Source organism: Pseudophryne corroboree, chromosome 2, assembly GCF_028390025.1.
Source record: "Pseudophryne corroboree isolate aPseCor3 chromosome 2, aPseCor3.hap2, whole genome shotgun sequence".
NCBI lineage: Eukaryota > Metazoa > Chordata > Amphibia > Anura > Myobatrachidae > Pseudophryne > Pseudophryne corroboree.
Window position 1 is genome coordinate 395657928 of NC_086445.1, and position 16838 is coordinate 395674765.

General features: G+C 46.3%; 1 protein-coding gene across 3 annotated transcripts in view; it reads right to left on the bottom strand.

Annotated features, from left to right (window-relative positions):
• The window catches only part of INPP4A (inositol polyphosphate-4-phosphatase type I A), a 266919-nt gene extending 257493 nt beyond the window's left edge, over positions 1-9426 (bottom strand). For 2 of the 3 annotated variants that reach the window (XM_063953341.1, XM_063953340.1), the window contains exon 1: positions 8820-9424. The gene's annotated coding sequence lies outside the window, so the exon portion shown is untranslated. Of the gene's footprint in view, positions 1-8819 lie in introns of all 3 variants that reach the window. The other variant, XM_063953338.1, reaches the window with a different exon arrangement.
• Positions 9427-16838: the final 7412 nt, after the last annotated feature.

The following is a 16838-nucleotide window of genomic DNA, read 5'->3' on the forward strand; positions in this document are numbered from 1 at the left end:
ATGCATCTGAAGATGCGATCCGGACCATTTGTCCAGCAGATCCCACTGAAAAATTCTTGCGTGAAATCTGCCGAATGGAATTGCTTCGTAGGAAGTCACCATCTTTACCAGGACCCTTGTGCAATGATGCACTGATTTTAGGAGGTTCCTGACTAGCTCGGATAACTCCCTGGCTTTCTCTTCCGGGAGAAACACCTTTTTCTGGACTGTGTCCAGAATCATCCCTAGGCACAGCAGACTTGTCGTCGGGATCAGCTGCGATTTTGGAATATTTAGAATCCACCCGTGCTGTTGTAGCAGTATCCGAGATAGTGCTACTCCGACCTCCAACTGTTCCCTGGACTTTGCCCTTATCAGGAGATCGTCCAAGTAAGGGATAATTAAGACGCCTTTTCTTCGAAGAAGAATCATCATTTCGGCCATTACCTTGGTAAAGACCCGGGGTGCCGTGGACAATCCAAACGGCAGCGTCTGAAACTGATAGTGACAGTTCTGTACCACGAACCTGAGGTACCCTTAGTGAGAAGGGCAAATTTTGGACATGGAGGTAAGCATCCCTGATGTCTCGGGACACTATATAGTCCCCTTCTTCCTGGTTCGTTATCACTGCTCTGAGTGACTCCATCTTGATTTGAACCTTTGTAAGTGTTCAAATTTTTTTAGATTTAGAATAGGTCTCACCTAGCCTTCTGGCTTCAGTACCACAATATAATGTGGAATAATACCCCTTTTCTTGTTGTAGGAGGGGTAATTTGATTATCACCTGCTGGGAATACAGCTTGTGAATTGTTTCCCATACTGCCTCCTTGTCGGAGGGAGACCTTGGTAAACCAGACTTCAGGAGCCTGCGAAGGGGAAACGTCTCGACATTCCAATCTGTACCCCTGGGATACTACATGTAGGATCCAGGGGTCCTGTACGGTCCCAGCGTCATGCTGAGAGCTTGGCAGAAGCGGTGGAACGCTTCTGTTCCTGGGAATGGGCTGCCTGCTGCAGTCTTCTTCCCTTTCCTCTATCCCTGGGCAGATATGACTCTTATAGGGACGAAAGGACTGAGGCTGAAAAGACGGTGTCTTTTTCTGCAGAGATGTGACTTAGGGTAAAAACGGTGGATTTTCCAGCAGTTGCCGTGGCCACCAGGTCCGATGGACCGACCCCAAATAACTCCTCTTCCTTTATACGGCAATACACCTTTGTGCCGTTTGGAATCTGCATCACCTGACCACTGTCGTGTCCATAAACATCTTCTGGCAGATATGGACATCGCACTTACTCTTGATGCCAGAGTGCAAATATCCCTCTGTGCATCTCGCATATATAGAAAATGCATCCTTTAAATGCTCTATAGTCAATAAAATACTGTCCCTGTCAAGGGTATCAATATTTTTAGTCAGGGAATCCGACCAAGCCACCCCAGCTCTGCACATCCAGGCTGAGGCGATCGCTGGTCGCAGTATAACACCAGTATGTGTGTATATACTTTTTATGATATTTTCCAGCCTCCTGTCAGCTGGCTCCTTGAGGACGGCCCTATCTATAGACGGTACCGCCACTTGTTTTGATAAGCGTGTGAGCGCCTTATCCACCCTAAGGGGTGTTTCCCAACGCGCCCTAACTTCTGGCGGGAAAGGGTATACCGCCCATAATTTTCTATCGGGGGGAACCCACGCATCATCACACACTTCATTTAATTTATCTGATTCAGGAAAAACTACGGTAGTTTTTTCACATCCCACATAATACCCTCTTTTGTGGTACTTGTAGTATCAGAAATATGTAACACCTCCTTCATTGCCCTTAACGTGTGGCCCTAATAAGGAATACGTTTGTTTATTCACCGTCGACACTGGATTCAGTGTCCGTGTCTGTGTCGACCGACTAAAGTAAACGGGCGTTTTAAAACCCCTGACGGTGTTTCTGAGACGTCTGGACCGGTACTAATTGTTTGTCGGCCGTCTCATGTCGTCAACCGACCTTGCAGCGTGTTGACATTATCACGTAATTCCCTAAATAAGCCATCCATTCCGGTGTCGACTCCCTAGAGAGTGACATCACCATTACAGGCAATTGCTCCGCCTCCTCACCAACATCGTCCTCATACATGTCGACACACACGTACCGACACACAGCACACACACAGGGAATGCTCTGATAGAGGACAGGACCCACTAGCCCTTTGGAGAGACAGAGGGAGAGTTTGCCAGCACACACCAAAAACGCTATAATTATATAGGGACAACCTTATATAAGTGTTTTCCCTTATAGCATCTTTTATATATTTCTAACGCCAAATTAGTGCCCCCCCTCTCTGTTTTAACCCTGTTTCTGTAGTGCAGTGCAGGGGAGAGCCTGGGAGCCTTCCCTCCAGCCTTTCTGTGAGGGAAAATGGCGCTGTGTGCTGAGGAGATAGGCCCCGCCCCTTTTTCGGCGGGCTCGTCTCCCGCTCTTTAATGGATTCTGGCAGGGGTTAAATATCTCCATATAGCCCCCGGAGGCTATATGTGAGGTATTTTTAGCCAAAAAAGGTTTTCATTTGCCTCCCAGGGCGCCCCCCTCCCAGCGCCCTGCACCCTCAGTGACTGCCGTGTGAAGTGTGCTGAGAGGAAATGGCGCACAGCTGCAGTGCTGTGCGCTACCTTAAGAAGACTGAGGAGTCTTCTGCCGCCGATTCTGGACCTCTTCTCGTTTCAGCATCTGCAAGGGGGCCGGCGGCGAGGCTCCGGTGACCATCCAGGCTGTACCTGTGATCGTCCCTCTGGAGCTAATGTCCAGTAGCCAAGAAGCCAATCCATCCTGCACGCAGGTGAGTTCACTTCTTCTCCCCTAAGTCCCTCGTTGCAGTGATCCTGTTGCCAGCAGGACTCACTGTAAAATAAAAAACCTAAGCTAAACTTTTCTAAGCAGCTCTTTAGGAGAGCCACCTAGATTGCACCCTTCTCGGCCGGGCACAAAAATCTAACTGAGGCTTGGAGGAGGGTCATAGGGGGAGGAGCCAGTGCACACCACCTGATCCTAAAGCTTTACTTTTTGTGCCCTGTCTCCTGCGGAGCCGCTATTCCCCATGGTCCTTTCAGGAACCCCAGCATCCACTAGGACGATAGAGAAACCTTACCAAATCTCTCACTTTTTGAAACTCTCACTCTATTACATTTGGCCCATTGTCTGATTTGTCATAAATTCTTAAGATGTGGAACAGTACAGGAGTAGTCTTGGAGGTGGGAGTAAGAAGAGGTAATCAGTAGGGTGGGAAGGCAGAACAAAAAAGGTGAGAGGTAAAGCGCTTTGAAAGAGATATTAATATCAGCAAATGTTAAGCGGTAATGAGGGAATGAATGCACTAAATCATCATCAGTCCGGAAAACAGCCCAGAGGACACTGAGAACAGCAATACAGTTGGAAGACTCTGCTGAACAGATGATATCTGTCTATATGCCCATGGTGGGTCGGGTACGGGATCCTGACAGTCAGAATACAAACAGCGGCTTCCCAACGGTCACAATCCCAACACATTTTAACCAATTATCTGAGCAGCAATTATCGCATCTGCTAGAGATGCTGGAAAATATCTCATACTTGACAGACCAAAGAATTGCTGCTCGGCTGTGACCATACACTGTGCAATCATTGGCCTGATCAACAAATATTTGCACACTGTCTGACCTTTACACATAACATTAAGAGGGTAGCCGGGATCCCAGCAGTCAGAATATCGACACTGCTCAGAGTGCCGGGTCCGACATCCTGACAAGGCTCAAAAACCGGACACCGTAATCCCGACCACCGGGATACCGAACGAGGGTTTACCGGGGCTGCAGACAGGTGAGTGTGGTGGGAGGTTAGGGTTAGGCTGCGGGGGGCTAGGTTTAGGCACCACCAGGGAGGGTCAGGGTTAGCCTACAGGGGGAAAAGGTTAGGTTTAGGCTGCGGAAAGGGAGGGTTAGGGGGGCATTGGGGGAAGGTAAGTATACTTACATTAGGCCCTGTAGGGATTCTCAGCATTGGTCGGTATAGATATCATTCACTAAACTTTCTAACATTTTTACTGCTCTTAAAATAGGGTCTAATTAAACGGTGGCATGTTGACCCTGTTTTCTGGGCATGCTGAGGCCAGGAGCTGTGTACTTGATCACACTTCACTGGTCCTGGATGCGTGAATTACATGACCATCCTGAGTAACTTGGGGGATATACACACTTGATATGATGCTGCATCTTCAGACACAGCAGACCATACGAGACTTTCTACTACATACACCTCCTGCTGCTTCTACATATTTTCACACAGTGCATTAGTGTCCATCTCTGAATCTGCCCTATGATCCATCTTACAAAATGTACAGAAACTGAAAAAGAAAAGAAAAGCAAACTGTGTATTATACTCTAAATTCCTCTCATGTTAAGTTTAACTTCACTTTGAGGGAAATGTAATGCTCATCGATGTCTGCGAAGTGCCACCGGGAACTCAGACACCTCGAGATACCAACATTTACGATTTTCTCTTGAAAAGGAGGTGCGCAAGAAAGTGAATGTTGCGCTACCATAAATATTCCCCTGAAAAACACAGCCAATAATCTAATTCCCCCAATGAGACATATTTAATCACATGATGCAAGTATCTGTGTTACACAGTAATCAATAGTGACCCATCACATTTTTGCAGTTAGCCTAGTAAAAGTGAACATTTTATTGGCTCCTGTGAGTTACAGCACAAGCCCTGCTTGCACACATAAATACGCCCTGAATAACATCACAGTCAAGAAGATTAGCGCAAAGATAAATAACAATAGCAGAGGACAACAGACTTTGGGGTCGATCCTATTACCTGCAAAGGGTGAGATGTGCCAATGCGGTGGCATTTAAACAATCTTGCACCCTTCGTGGGCTCATTACGGCCTGAATTTGCACCAAAGTGCTTGGAGCCCTATGGGGCAGCCAGTACTTTTGTGAGAATTCGGACCGCCACAAAGTGCGGCCACTGCCGCGATGATTCGCACCCACGATATCATCGCAGCTAATAGAATTGATCCCAAAATCTGGTGTGCTGGAAAATACAAATGCACATTGATATGACATGACAGCAACCAATTTGGTGCCATACCAAACTAAACAAGTTTTTTTCAACGGTATTTACCAGAGAGGACCAAATGCTGGGTCTAACACAAAATCTCAACAAAGATAATGTCCCACTGCTAAATGCTTATTTGTGTGAGGAGGTAGTCTGTGACCGATTAAAAAAGTTAAAGATTAATAAGTCACCTGGTCCAGATGGAAGTCACCTGAGGGTTCTTATGGAGCTGCACGCTGAACTAGCAAGACCTCTATTTTTGATCTTCATGGATTCAGTTAAAATCGGGTATGGTTCCCAGAGACTGGCATATAGCGGAGGTAGTGCCGATTTTCAAAAGGAGAGCAAAGCTGAACCAGGTAATTATCGACCAGTTAATCTTACATCTATAGTGGGGAAAGTATTGGAAGGTATTCTAAGGGACAGTGGCCCTCATTCCGAGTTGTTCGCTCGCTAGCTGCTTTTAGCAGCAGTGCAAATGCTAGGCCGCCGCCCTCTGGGAGTGTATCTTAGCTTAGCAGAAGTGTGAACGAAAGGATAGCAGCATTGCTACAAAAAAAGATTGTGCAGTTTCAGAGGAGCTCGAGACATACTCCTAGCTAGCGATCACTTCAGACTGTTTAGTTCCTGTTTTGACGTCACAAACACGCCCTTCGTTCGGCCAGCCACTCCCCCGTTTCCCCAGGCACGCCTGCGTTTTTCAGCACACTCCCGGAAAACTGTCAGTTACCTCCCAGAAACGCCCCATTCCTGTCAATCACTCACCGATCAGCAGTGCGACTGAAAAGCGTCGCTAGACCTTGTGTGAAACTGCATTGGCTTTTGTGAAAGTACGTTGCGCGTGCGCACTGCGCGCCATACGCATGTGCAGAAGTGCCGATTTTTAGCCTGATCGCTGCGCTGCGAACAACGGCAGCTAGCGATCAACTCGGAATGACCCCCAGTATTCAAAAGTTCCTTGAAGCAAATAAGGTCATTAAAAGGAACCAACATGGATTTGTGAAGGACAGATCATGTCAAACCAACTTACTTGGCTTTTATGAAACAGTAAGTGCGAACCTGGATCAGGGTAAGGAGGTGGATGTTATCTTTTTAGACTTTGCCAAAGCTTTCGACACTGTACCACACACGTGTCTTATCTATAAGCTACAAGAAATAGGGCTAGGGAGCACAATATGCACTTGGGTCAGTAATTGGTTAGGTAACAGGGAGCAGCGCGTTGTGGTCAATGTATCATTTTCAAATTGGACTAAAGTACTAATTGGTGTGCCACAAGGGTCTGTACTTGAACCACTTTTGTTCAACATTTTCATCAGCGACCTAACAGTAGGTCTAGAGAGCATGGTGTCAATTTTCGCAGACGACACCAAATTGTGTAAGGTTATAAATACGGAGGGGGATGCTGAGTCTCTTCAGAACGACTTAACTAAACTGAAAGCATGGACGGCAAAATGGAGAATGAAATTCAACACAGACGACAAGTGTAAGGTAATGCATTGTGGGGGCAAGACCAAAAATAACACCTACATACTAAATTGGGTAATATTAGGGGATTCTGTACTGGAAAAAGACTTAGGGGTTCACATAGATAACAAATTAAGCAGCAGTAGCCAAAGTAGGAGTGCAGCAAAGAAGGCAAATAAGATATTAGCATGCATAAAACGGGGAACTAATGCAAGGGACGAGAGTATTATACTCCCATTATATAAATCACTAGTGAGGCCACATCTTGAATACTGTGTGCAATTTTGGGCACCACATTACATAAAGGATATCCTGGAGCTAGAAAAGGTTCAGAGGCGGGCGACCAAACTAATCAAGGGCATGGAGAAGCTGGAATACGAGGAAAGGCTTGCAAGGCTAGGCATGTTTACATTGGAAAAGAGGAGACTAAGAGGGGACATGATCAACATCTACAAATATATAAGGGGTCAATACACAGAGCTTGGGAGGCACCCATTTTCTATAAGATCAGCACAGAGAACACGTGGTCACTCGCTTAGGTTAGAGGAGAGGAGTTTCCGCACATTGAGGCGAAAAGTTTTTTTCACAGTAAGGACAATACGTGTTTGGAATTCCCTGCCTGAGATGGTTGTAATGGCGGACTCAGTCAACACCTTTAAGAATGGGTTAGATAAATTCCTATTGGATAAAGATATTCAGGGTTATGAGCGTAGGCACGCATTATAGTTAATATAACTAGTCCTAACATAAAAATAACTAGTCCTATAATAGGACTGCATAGGAGACCACAAATAGGTTGAAATCGATGGACAAGTGTCTTCTTTCAACCTTAGTTACCATGTAAGGTACAGGCCGGTGGTATCGGCAGCTTTCCATGTAAGCCAAGCTGTGAGGTATTTATACAGTTCAAAACATGTTTGATACACCTGGGTCGCATGACACAAAATACAATTGGAGCTGGTATCAAAGCTCACGTTAGGCATACATAATAGTATACCATTGATCTATTATTTGTCTAATACACACACTCCTACCAAGAAGTGCTATAGGCAAATATTACAACACACCACAAACTCACTACCCTTCATATTGCACAGAAAATACATTATCTATAGACGTGTGAAACAAACTTAGTGGAAACCTGCTGGCTGCAATGTGTGTGTGACCCACACAGGAGCCAGCCACATAACCTCTGGACAAGAAGGCTAAACTCTCTGCCATATCATTTATGGAATACTGGTGTTATATGTTTAATTTCATATGAATACTTTAATTGCAACTTCCAAAACAACCTTATCTCCAAAGAAAACAAAACCTAACAGCTCACACTTTCCTGACCAACTAGCAGGTGCATAGGCGTATCACCCACTGTCACACTGGTGAAATGGAGAACATGAACGGTTTGGGGTCCTGAGCACCAAGCTTGAGAAGCACTGGAGTAAGCAAAAACTAGCACTGGAAGACCTGGTGACAAGTCCGCTTTCCCTCAGGATTCTATATACAGTATGTCACAGTAACCAAAGCAAGCGGTGTATTCAGTTTATCTGGACAGTGTCTTTACCATGCACCTGTCCCTAGGAAGGCTTCCGCAATGTATACTGAAATGTAATATAAACACCTGTAGTAAGTAGACAAAGATTAACAGAGAATACAAAGCCTTAGCCATTTTCAAGTAGCATTAAGACAAAATCCACAAAGCACTCATACATACATATATATATATATATATATATATATATATATATATATATATATATATATATATATATATACACACACATATACGTACACACACGTAGCCCATAGGGGAGGCCAAAGTATTATTTTTCTAAATTAGCATAATTCTATTCTCATTGACCTGTACACCCAATTATCTGCAAGCTAGTTATGGTTGGTTCAGGTCTAATCTGTATTTTCAACACAGCATTTAAATAAGCGCTACAGTATGTCCAACCATAGGACGCTAATGGACATGCATTCACAGCCAATGAAACCAAAAGGAGCATAGAAATGAGAACGTCGGCAGACTGGACTTTGCCTCCAGGCCAATGAGACAGCTGTATAATGTAAGGGAGAAGGTAATCATCTCTGTGTAAGACAAGCACTGCAGCTGCAGCAATATGATAGTATATATTACATAATGTGCAGAGTGCAGATCGCACAGGCCAGCTGATGAATGAGCAAGACAATCGGTAAGCATCTTCCTGCCATCAGCAAGTAAACAACCTAGAAACCGGTGTTTCTACATGTCCATCTTACTCCGCTGTCAGCGAGCGGCAGTCACGGCATACCTTGTATAGCCCCCTTTCCGTCCAATGCTTTGCTCCCCCCCTGTGACATGCGGGGTGCTGGCGGCAGCTGGGGGTCAGGGTGCCTTGTTGCAGAAGGAAAGCGGCTGCCACTCCTTGCAGGTTGATGATGCGTCCTCTCAGCAGCAGCAGCAGCAGCAGCAATCGCCCAGACACAGATTCCTGCTCCGCCCCCTTGACGTCACTAGCCCCGCCCCCGGCTCAGTGACAGTGCAGCAGCAGCGTCCCGGTGCACGTATCACTGAGAGGCAGAGCTGCGAGGTCACAGCACACACTGGGGCAGGCGGCTGCCCTGTCTCCCAACACGGAGATGATGATGATGATGATGACGATGATAGATAGATAGAGAGCTATATAGATAGAGATCGATGCCTCACATCACCTAAAATGGGAAGATGAGCACATACCATTTTCCCTACTCGCCTTTTGGCTACAAATGACCATTCAGCACCATATACCCCTTTTATACCACAATCCCGAGTCATTGAACACTGGTTTGAAGCCGAGTCACAGCGGCATGAAACCCATTCACACCGCAGACTGGACCAGGGATATTGCTGTGGCTTCTGAATCGGGTCTTGGAGATGACATCATCTCCAAGTGCCTGTGAGCTAGCTGTCCATAGGGCTTGAATGGGTAACCCTTTTGGCGGCCCGGGTGGGAAATAGGGGCGTGGCTACATACAGGGGGCGTGGTCAGTTACGCCCCCTGTACAGTAGAGTAGCGCCGCTGAAAAAGTAAAAAAAAATTAATAATACTATCCCCGCTCCCGACTGCTACAGACCTCCGCCGGCGCCGCTCCTCTCGGATCTGGCATAGACAGACACTAGAGGTCAATTATGACCCCTAGCATCTGTGTCAGTCCCACAATGCTGTGCGGTGCGCGATGACATCATCGCGCACCGCACAGCAAAGGTCCTCTCCACGAAGGGAAACGTTCCCTTCACAGTGGGGGGCACAGCAGTAGCGGATCTTGCCATGGTGCGGCGCCCCCCGGATGGCGCCGGTGCCCTCCGGAAGGCGGCGCCCCGGGCAAAAGTCCTGCTTGCCCGTGGCAAGATCCGCTACTGCCCAGGTCAGACGTCGCGAGCGTTCACACTGCCCGGTAACCCGGGTAGCTCCTGTGTTAAAACCTGCAAGTTACCCGGGTTGAAATGACAGGGCACTCAATCAGGGTTATACCCCTTTCATACTGCCAATGCCGGATCCCACCCGGGAATTGGAAGCATCGACCGGGGATCCTGTTTACGCAGCCACTGACCGGGTATTGAACCCGGGTATAACACTGCTTTATTCCCGGGTTGAATTGCTGGGTCAGGCGACCCGCAATTTCGGCAATGGCCCTTTCACACTGCACACCGACCCGTGTCGACCTGGCAATATGCCGGGTCGATACCGAGTTATTTGTGCAATGTGAAAGGGGTATTATTTTACGAGAGTCCTTTGACACCAAAACCCAACCTGGGTCCACCCACCAATAACCAATGGGGATGTAAAAGGTTAATAATTCAAACATGGTCTGATCTGTCCCCTGATTAACAATTTAAAGAACTCCACTCACAATTAAGACTGCTGTTTAATATCTGATTTCCCACATAAAAGTTACAAGGAGCAAAGCAATTTGTAAAATACTTTACCTTTAAATAAATTAACTGTGTTAATCATTTGTACCCACATTTAAATGAAAAACAATGCCAATCTTAGTGACCCAGGTGACCTTGGCAATTTTCAAGCACTTTATGTCCTCCTTACATTCAAATATTGGGATGTAGCCTGCTATGATTGCACATCTACTTGTTTACTGAGAATTATTATTTTTATTATGCTTGAAGTTGCAAATAATTGTCAGAGATGTACAAAGGAAGCGATTCAATTAGCCACTGGACTTACCGCAGGGTTTTAGCTTTCAGGTTTAGGGGTCTATTCATGAAGCAGTGAAAAGAGTGTAGAAGTGAGCCAGTGGAGAAGTTGTCCATGGCAACCAATCAGCGTTGATGTAACATTTATGACTTGCATACTATACAATTGTACGGAGCAGCTGATTGGTTGCCATGGACAACTTCTCAGCTGGCTCACTTCTCCACTCTTTTCACTGCTTCATGAATAGACCCCTTAGTGCCCCAAAGTAATCCATTGCTGCCTGCAGTAAGCCCATGACTATCCCTGAGGTGCACCTAAAACTAGTGTCTACTCACACCCTGCTGAGGTGCGAGCAGAAATCTGCAGTGTCTCTGGGGCTAGTCGCAATATTACCATGGGTGGTAATTGCGTTCACCCTGGAGCTATGATTTGCCAGTACTTTAGCAAGGGGGTTTACCGCAGGAAATAATTGAATAGCTCCCGCCACTAAACTTGAGATCCAAAACCCCATTGTACATGCCCCAGTCCCCAATGTGTTCCAAAGATACAGAAAGGAAGAAATTTTAACCAGAAAAGTTGCAACTGAAGACTTAAAACTGAAACTAATCTGAACTTCTTTCAAAGTATTTTTATTATGTTGGCTGTGTACCATACAATAGAACAAAACAGTTACTTATGACTAAATATAAACCGTACATAAAGTAAGTGTCAGATACTGCAAATATTTTCATTATGTTGGCTGTGTACCAAACAGTAGAACAAACAGTTACTGATGTCTAAATATAAACCATACATTCTGTAAGTGACAGAAAAAGAAAGAAATTTGTTATAAACGATACATCAAACATTAGCAGATACCATAAGAGATGTGGATCTGATTGTCCAGAGAATGATGAGAAATTAATAATATGCAAACAAACTGTGATCTCTACCTATGCACTGATATAATCAACAAATACTGTACAAAAAACTAGCTATATAATGGAAGTGAAATATGAGCCATTGAGTATTTAGTGAGTATAAGAGGTTGATAAAATCTTGGGGATTTTAAGGTAGGAAGGTTGTTTGTAGAGACTGCATGGCTTGAGCATAGGCAAATTTCTGTTTATGCAAAAAGTTATATTTTTCTGCTGCTCTTGGAAATGTGAGCAGTTTGTATGATCCATTAAGTAACCCCTAATGAAGTCTTTGCAATGAAACGCATTGGGGGGCCTCCCGTGCTTTTTGTTCTGGTGACTGTGCTGCTATCATCTTTATCCTGGTATACCAGAGCTAGTCCAGTGAATATTTGATAGATTTGGATGTTTGGATGATCAGATAATGATAAGGAACTTGTTTGTGAGCATATTTTATGTTGCTTTTTAATAGACTAGCTGAAGTAGCTCTATCAACACACCCATGAGGTTGCTGCCCAGTGTCGTTTTGGGGGGGTCACCCATAGCCCTGATCCCCAGCTTTTCTTTCTACTCAGTTTTATAATCACTTTCCCATTGCGAGATGGGTTTAAAGTTTCCTTCTGTTATCAATGCTATGCCAAAACTTTTAGGTACTCAACATTTTTTGTCTTCCAACCTCCATTTTTGTGAGTTATTTTAGTTAATTGATTTATGGTTATTTTAGTCAGTTATTTCGGGATCCAATTAAAATATCGGCTGTCGGGATCCCGGTGTTCAGGAGACCAACACTGGGTATTTCCACTTGGTTGGTGGGTCCATGCCACCAACTGATTAGGAAGCAAGCCACTGGGCACAAAGCATAACAAGTGCAGCGAACCTGCGAGGGACTCGCTGCCGGGATTCTGACAGCGTGAAGCCGCTGTCAGTATGCTGACAGCCAACATCCCGTCAGCAGTCCGCCGTGAGGTCCGACCTGGACCCTGACCCCCCCTAAAACCTGGCCAGGATCCAACTGGGCCACCTTACGTTGGTTTCATCCCAATCTTGCAGGGTGTCTGAATGCATAGCCAGACAAATAGGCCAATTAATTTTATATATAAGATACACTATATGGACAAAAGTATTCAGACGACTGACTATTATACCAACAGGAACTGTAATGATATTGTATTCAAACACATATACTTTAATATCGAGTTGGTCCCCATTTTGCAGTTATAACAGCTTTCACTCTTCTTGGAAGTTTTTCCACAAGCTATTTGAATGTTTCTGTGGAAATTTGTCCCAATTTATTTTGTAGAGCATTTATGAGGCCAGGCATTGATGTTGAATGAGAAGGCCTGGCTTGCAATCTCTGTTCCAGTTCATCCAAATGTACTCAATGGGGTTGAGACCAGGACTCTGTGCGGGCGAGTCAAGTTCTCATAGTCATAGTCCTTGCTTTGTGCACTGGGGCACAGTCATGTTGAAATAGGAAAGGGTCCCCCCAAACTGTTGCCACAAAGTTGGAAACATAGCATTGTCCAAAATGCCTTGCTAACACTGCCCTTCACTGGAAATAAGGGGCCTAGCCCAAACCCTGAAAAACAGCCCCATATCATTATCCCTACTCTACCAAACTTCACAGTTGGCATAATGCAGTCAGGCGGGTAATGTTCTCCCAGTATCGGCCAAACCAGACTTGCCCACCTGACTGCCAAACAGAGAAACGTGATTTGTCACTTCACGCAACACGTTTCCACTGCTCCTGGTCCATTGCCTGCTTTACACCACTCCATCAGATGCTTGGCATTGGACTTGGTTATGTGAGGCTTGCATGCAGCTGCTCGGCCATGGAAACCCATTCCATTCAGCTCCCACCGCACAGTTTTTGTGATTTTCATTAATGCCGGTGGAAGTTCATAACTCTTCAGCTATGGAACAGCAGAGCGTTGACATCTTTTCTGCACCATGCGCCTTAGTAGTCGTTGAGCCCACTGACTTTAGGGTTAGGCTTCTATGTGTGTGTGGGGGGGTTAGGCACTTAGGGAGGGTTAGAGGATAAATGCCTGAATGCAGGAGGATTGGTAATCACATGACTGGAGCAGGCCACCAAGGACAATATGTTAACATTCTCACTTTCTACATGACGAATGTTTACATATCATACCAACCTTAGGGATTCGTGCTGCTCTTTGCACAAATTGGCAGGGTGTGAAACCATTTGAAAGTCGCTTCAGTCACACCAGAATATTAAACCTGTTGCTTAGTATATTTAATAAGTGGTAAGAATAAGGACTGGAGGGGGAGGCAGGGAAGGGGGGGAGGGGGATTGCATTAGTTTAAAAAGGGTTTTGCCTTTTAAATTACTGCTGCTCTCACGCCAATGCCTGCATCACATAGGATGTTACATTTCCCCAGTTTTATGTAAGTTGGCAGGCTGCCTGGCTATCTTCCAAACTCTACAGGCAGGGGTGTAGCGAGGGTGGCTCCGGGCGCCGAAAAAGTTAGAGGGCGCTCCACCGCCTGCTCACCCCCTCCTTCTGCCCACTATACCAGGGGCCGCTGTACAGGCAGCCGCAGAGCAGGAGGAGGAGAAGCAGAGGGGTGCACGCTGACTCTGTCTTGGAGACTAGGTAGTGAACAGGGCAGGCCAGAAATGACAGCAGGAGACACAGTCGGCACATGCCGGAACTCTGCCGCCCTCTTTATACTGTCTCACTGTCCGCTTGTAACTGTGCAGCAGGTTACTTCTGTCCTGCTACACCACTCTGCCTCAGCTACTGCAGCACCTCTTTCTGCCCCAGTTTTTTGCTCATGAGGGGAGCCCAAAAGAAACTTCCACCCTGAGCTCCACAAGGTCTAGAACCAGCCCTGTCACCAATGTAGGCTTTTTCTATTTTTTTCTTTTGAAATGTAACATGCCCCCAATTCAGTACAGGGGAGGGGGCGCCAAAACATACCCTTGCTCCGGGCACCATGGCACCTAGCTACACCTCTGTCTACAGGTTGAGTTTAGGAGTAGGCTATGCACTTTAAAATCTTTTTTTTTTCTTTTGAGAAATAATTTTTCTCTTACGTCCTAGTGGATACTGGGGAACTGTACTTTAGTACCATGGGGTATAGATCGGGTCCACTGGAGCCTGGCACTTTAAAATCTTTAGTGTGTGTATGTGTGTGCTGGCTCCTCCCCTCTATGCCCCTCCTACCAGACTCAGTTTAGAAAAATGTGCCCAAGGAGCCGTGTGCATTTTTCTGGAGCTCCAGAGAGTTTCCTTTATTTTTTATTTTAGTTATTTATTTTCAGGTAGTACTGGTTGGCAACCAGTCTACCTGCTTCGTGGGACTTCGAGGGGGGACCGAACCAACCTCCTGAGGGTTAATGGTTCGTAATCCCAGCTGATAGGACACTGAGCTCCTGAGGTGCTGTTTCACACACCATACTGTGTGTGCCCACGCCAGCAGCTAGTCGCCACCCTCTAACAGATGCCAAAGAGTCGCAGGTGCGGTGAGTGTTAACACCGGGGTCCTGGTTAGCGGGTCCCCGGTGCGGTTAGGCAGCATGTCAGGCGGCGGTCACGGAACACGAGCTGCGGTGCCCGCCGCAGACTACACTGGCTCAGCAGGGCTTTATGCTCCACAGGGTGCTCACTGTCAGTAGGCATTGTGTGCACGCTGCTCCTCCACAGACCCACACTATTACAGACTCTGGTACCAGGGGGTCATAGCAGGGGGAGAGCACATCAGCGGTAGCACCGCTGCACATGAGTAAGGTGACACATATACTTTTACACACTGCGCTGCTGTGTTTTGTGTGCTGGTCTCCGTTTCTCTGTGTCCCTCCAGGGGCTCTCTAGAGTCTGTGTGGAGGTGTTCTCAGAGGGGTTTGCACTGCATTATCATTGTGTGCAATATGTCTGTTGACATGGTTATGTGTACTGCTTGTAACTCTACCCCTTCTTCTGCGGGGTCCCTTATGTGTGAACAGTGCTCCGTATCTCCACAGGGACACAGTTCACAGGCACCTGACTGGCTAGATACTTTTAAGAGCATGATTCACAATGTGAATTCAGAACTAGCTGCAGCTAAGAAGGAGAGACAGGTATTAAAACAGTCTATTGATTGTATGTCTAAAGCAGCAGATACCAGAAAGGCTTCTCAGCCCCCTCTGTTGGTTTCACATAAACGCTCACTGCCACAGGCGCTCCAATCTGATTCTGATTCTGACCAGCGTGATGTAGATGATACATGGATGAGGACAGCTCTCTGTTCCCCGGGGTGGAGGCCCTCATTTATGCTGTAAGAGAGGTTCTTCACATACCTGATCAGGAAGCAGCACCAGATAAGGAGTTGTACTTTAATGTTAGACCCAAGACCTCAGCCACGTTTCCTGTGTCTAAGGAATTAAACTCCCTGGCCAGGGAGGCATGAGTGAACCCTGACAATAAATTCAAAACTCCTCAGAGGTTTTTATCTACATTTCCCCTCCCAGCTGATGACAGGAAGGTATGGGAAAGACCCCCATCAGTCGATACGTCTGTGTCCAGACTGTCTAAGACAGGCATGTCCAAACTGCGGCCCCCAAGATGTTGTGAAACTACATATCCCAGCATGCACTGACACAGTTTTGCTGTCAGAGAATGCTAAAGCTGTGTCAGGGCATGCTGGGATGTGTAGTTTCTCAACAGCTGGAGGGCCGCAGTTTGGACATGCCTGGTCTTTGAAATTGGTACTGCCGCTGCCAGGGGCTATATCCCTAAAAGACCCTGCTGACCGTAAAATTGGGACCACTCGCAAGGCAATATATATGGCAGCGGGCATAGCACAGCGCCCCACAATTGTTTGTGGTTGGATTTCTAGGGCAGTAGTCAAGTGGTCTGATAATATTATTAATGGATTAGACACTCTGCCCCAGGATGAGGTCATTACTTTGCTGCAACACATTCAGGATGCTGCAAATTTTATGAGCAAAGCTATAAAGGAATTGTGTAAGATAAATGGCCGCACTACTGCTATGGCAGTTTCGGCACGCAGAGCTCTGTGGTTAGCGGATGCTGATTCCAAGATGGGTGTAGAAAATCTTCCCTTTACAGGTGATGCCTTGTTTGCGACAAATTAAATAAATGTATCTCTCAAGCAACGGCGGGTAAGTCTACCTATCTGCCGTCGGCTGCACCACCTGCTTGACGTTCTTACCCAGGACCCTCTTTGCAGTCCTTTCGTGTGGCAAGGATCAGAGGCAAAGGCTGAGGGGTCTCCACTACTC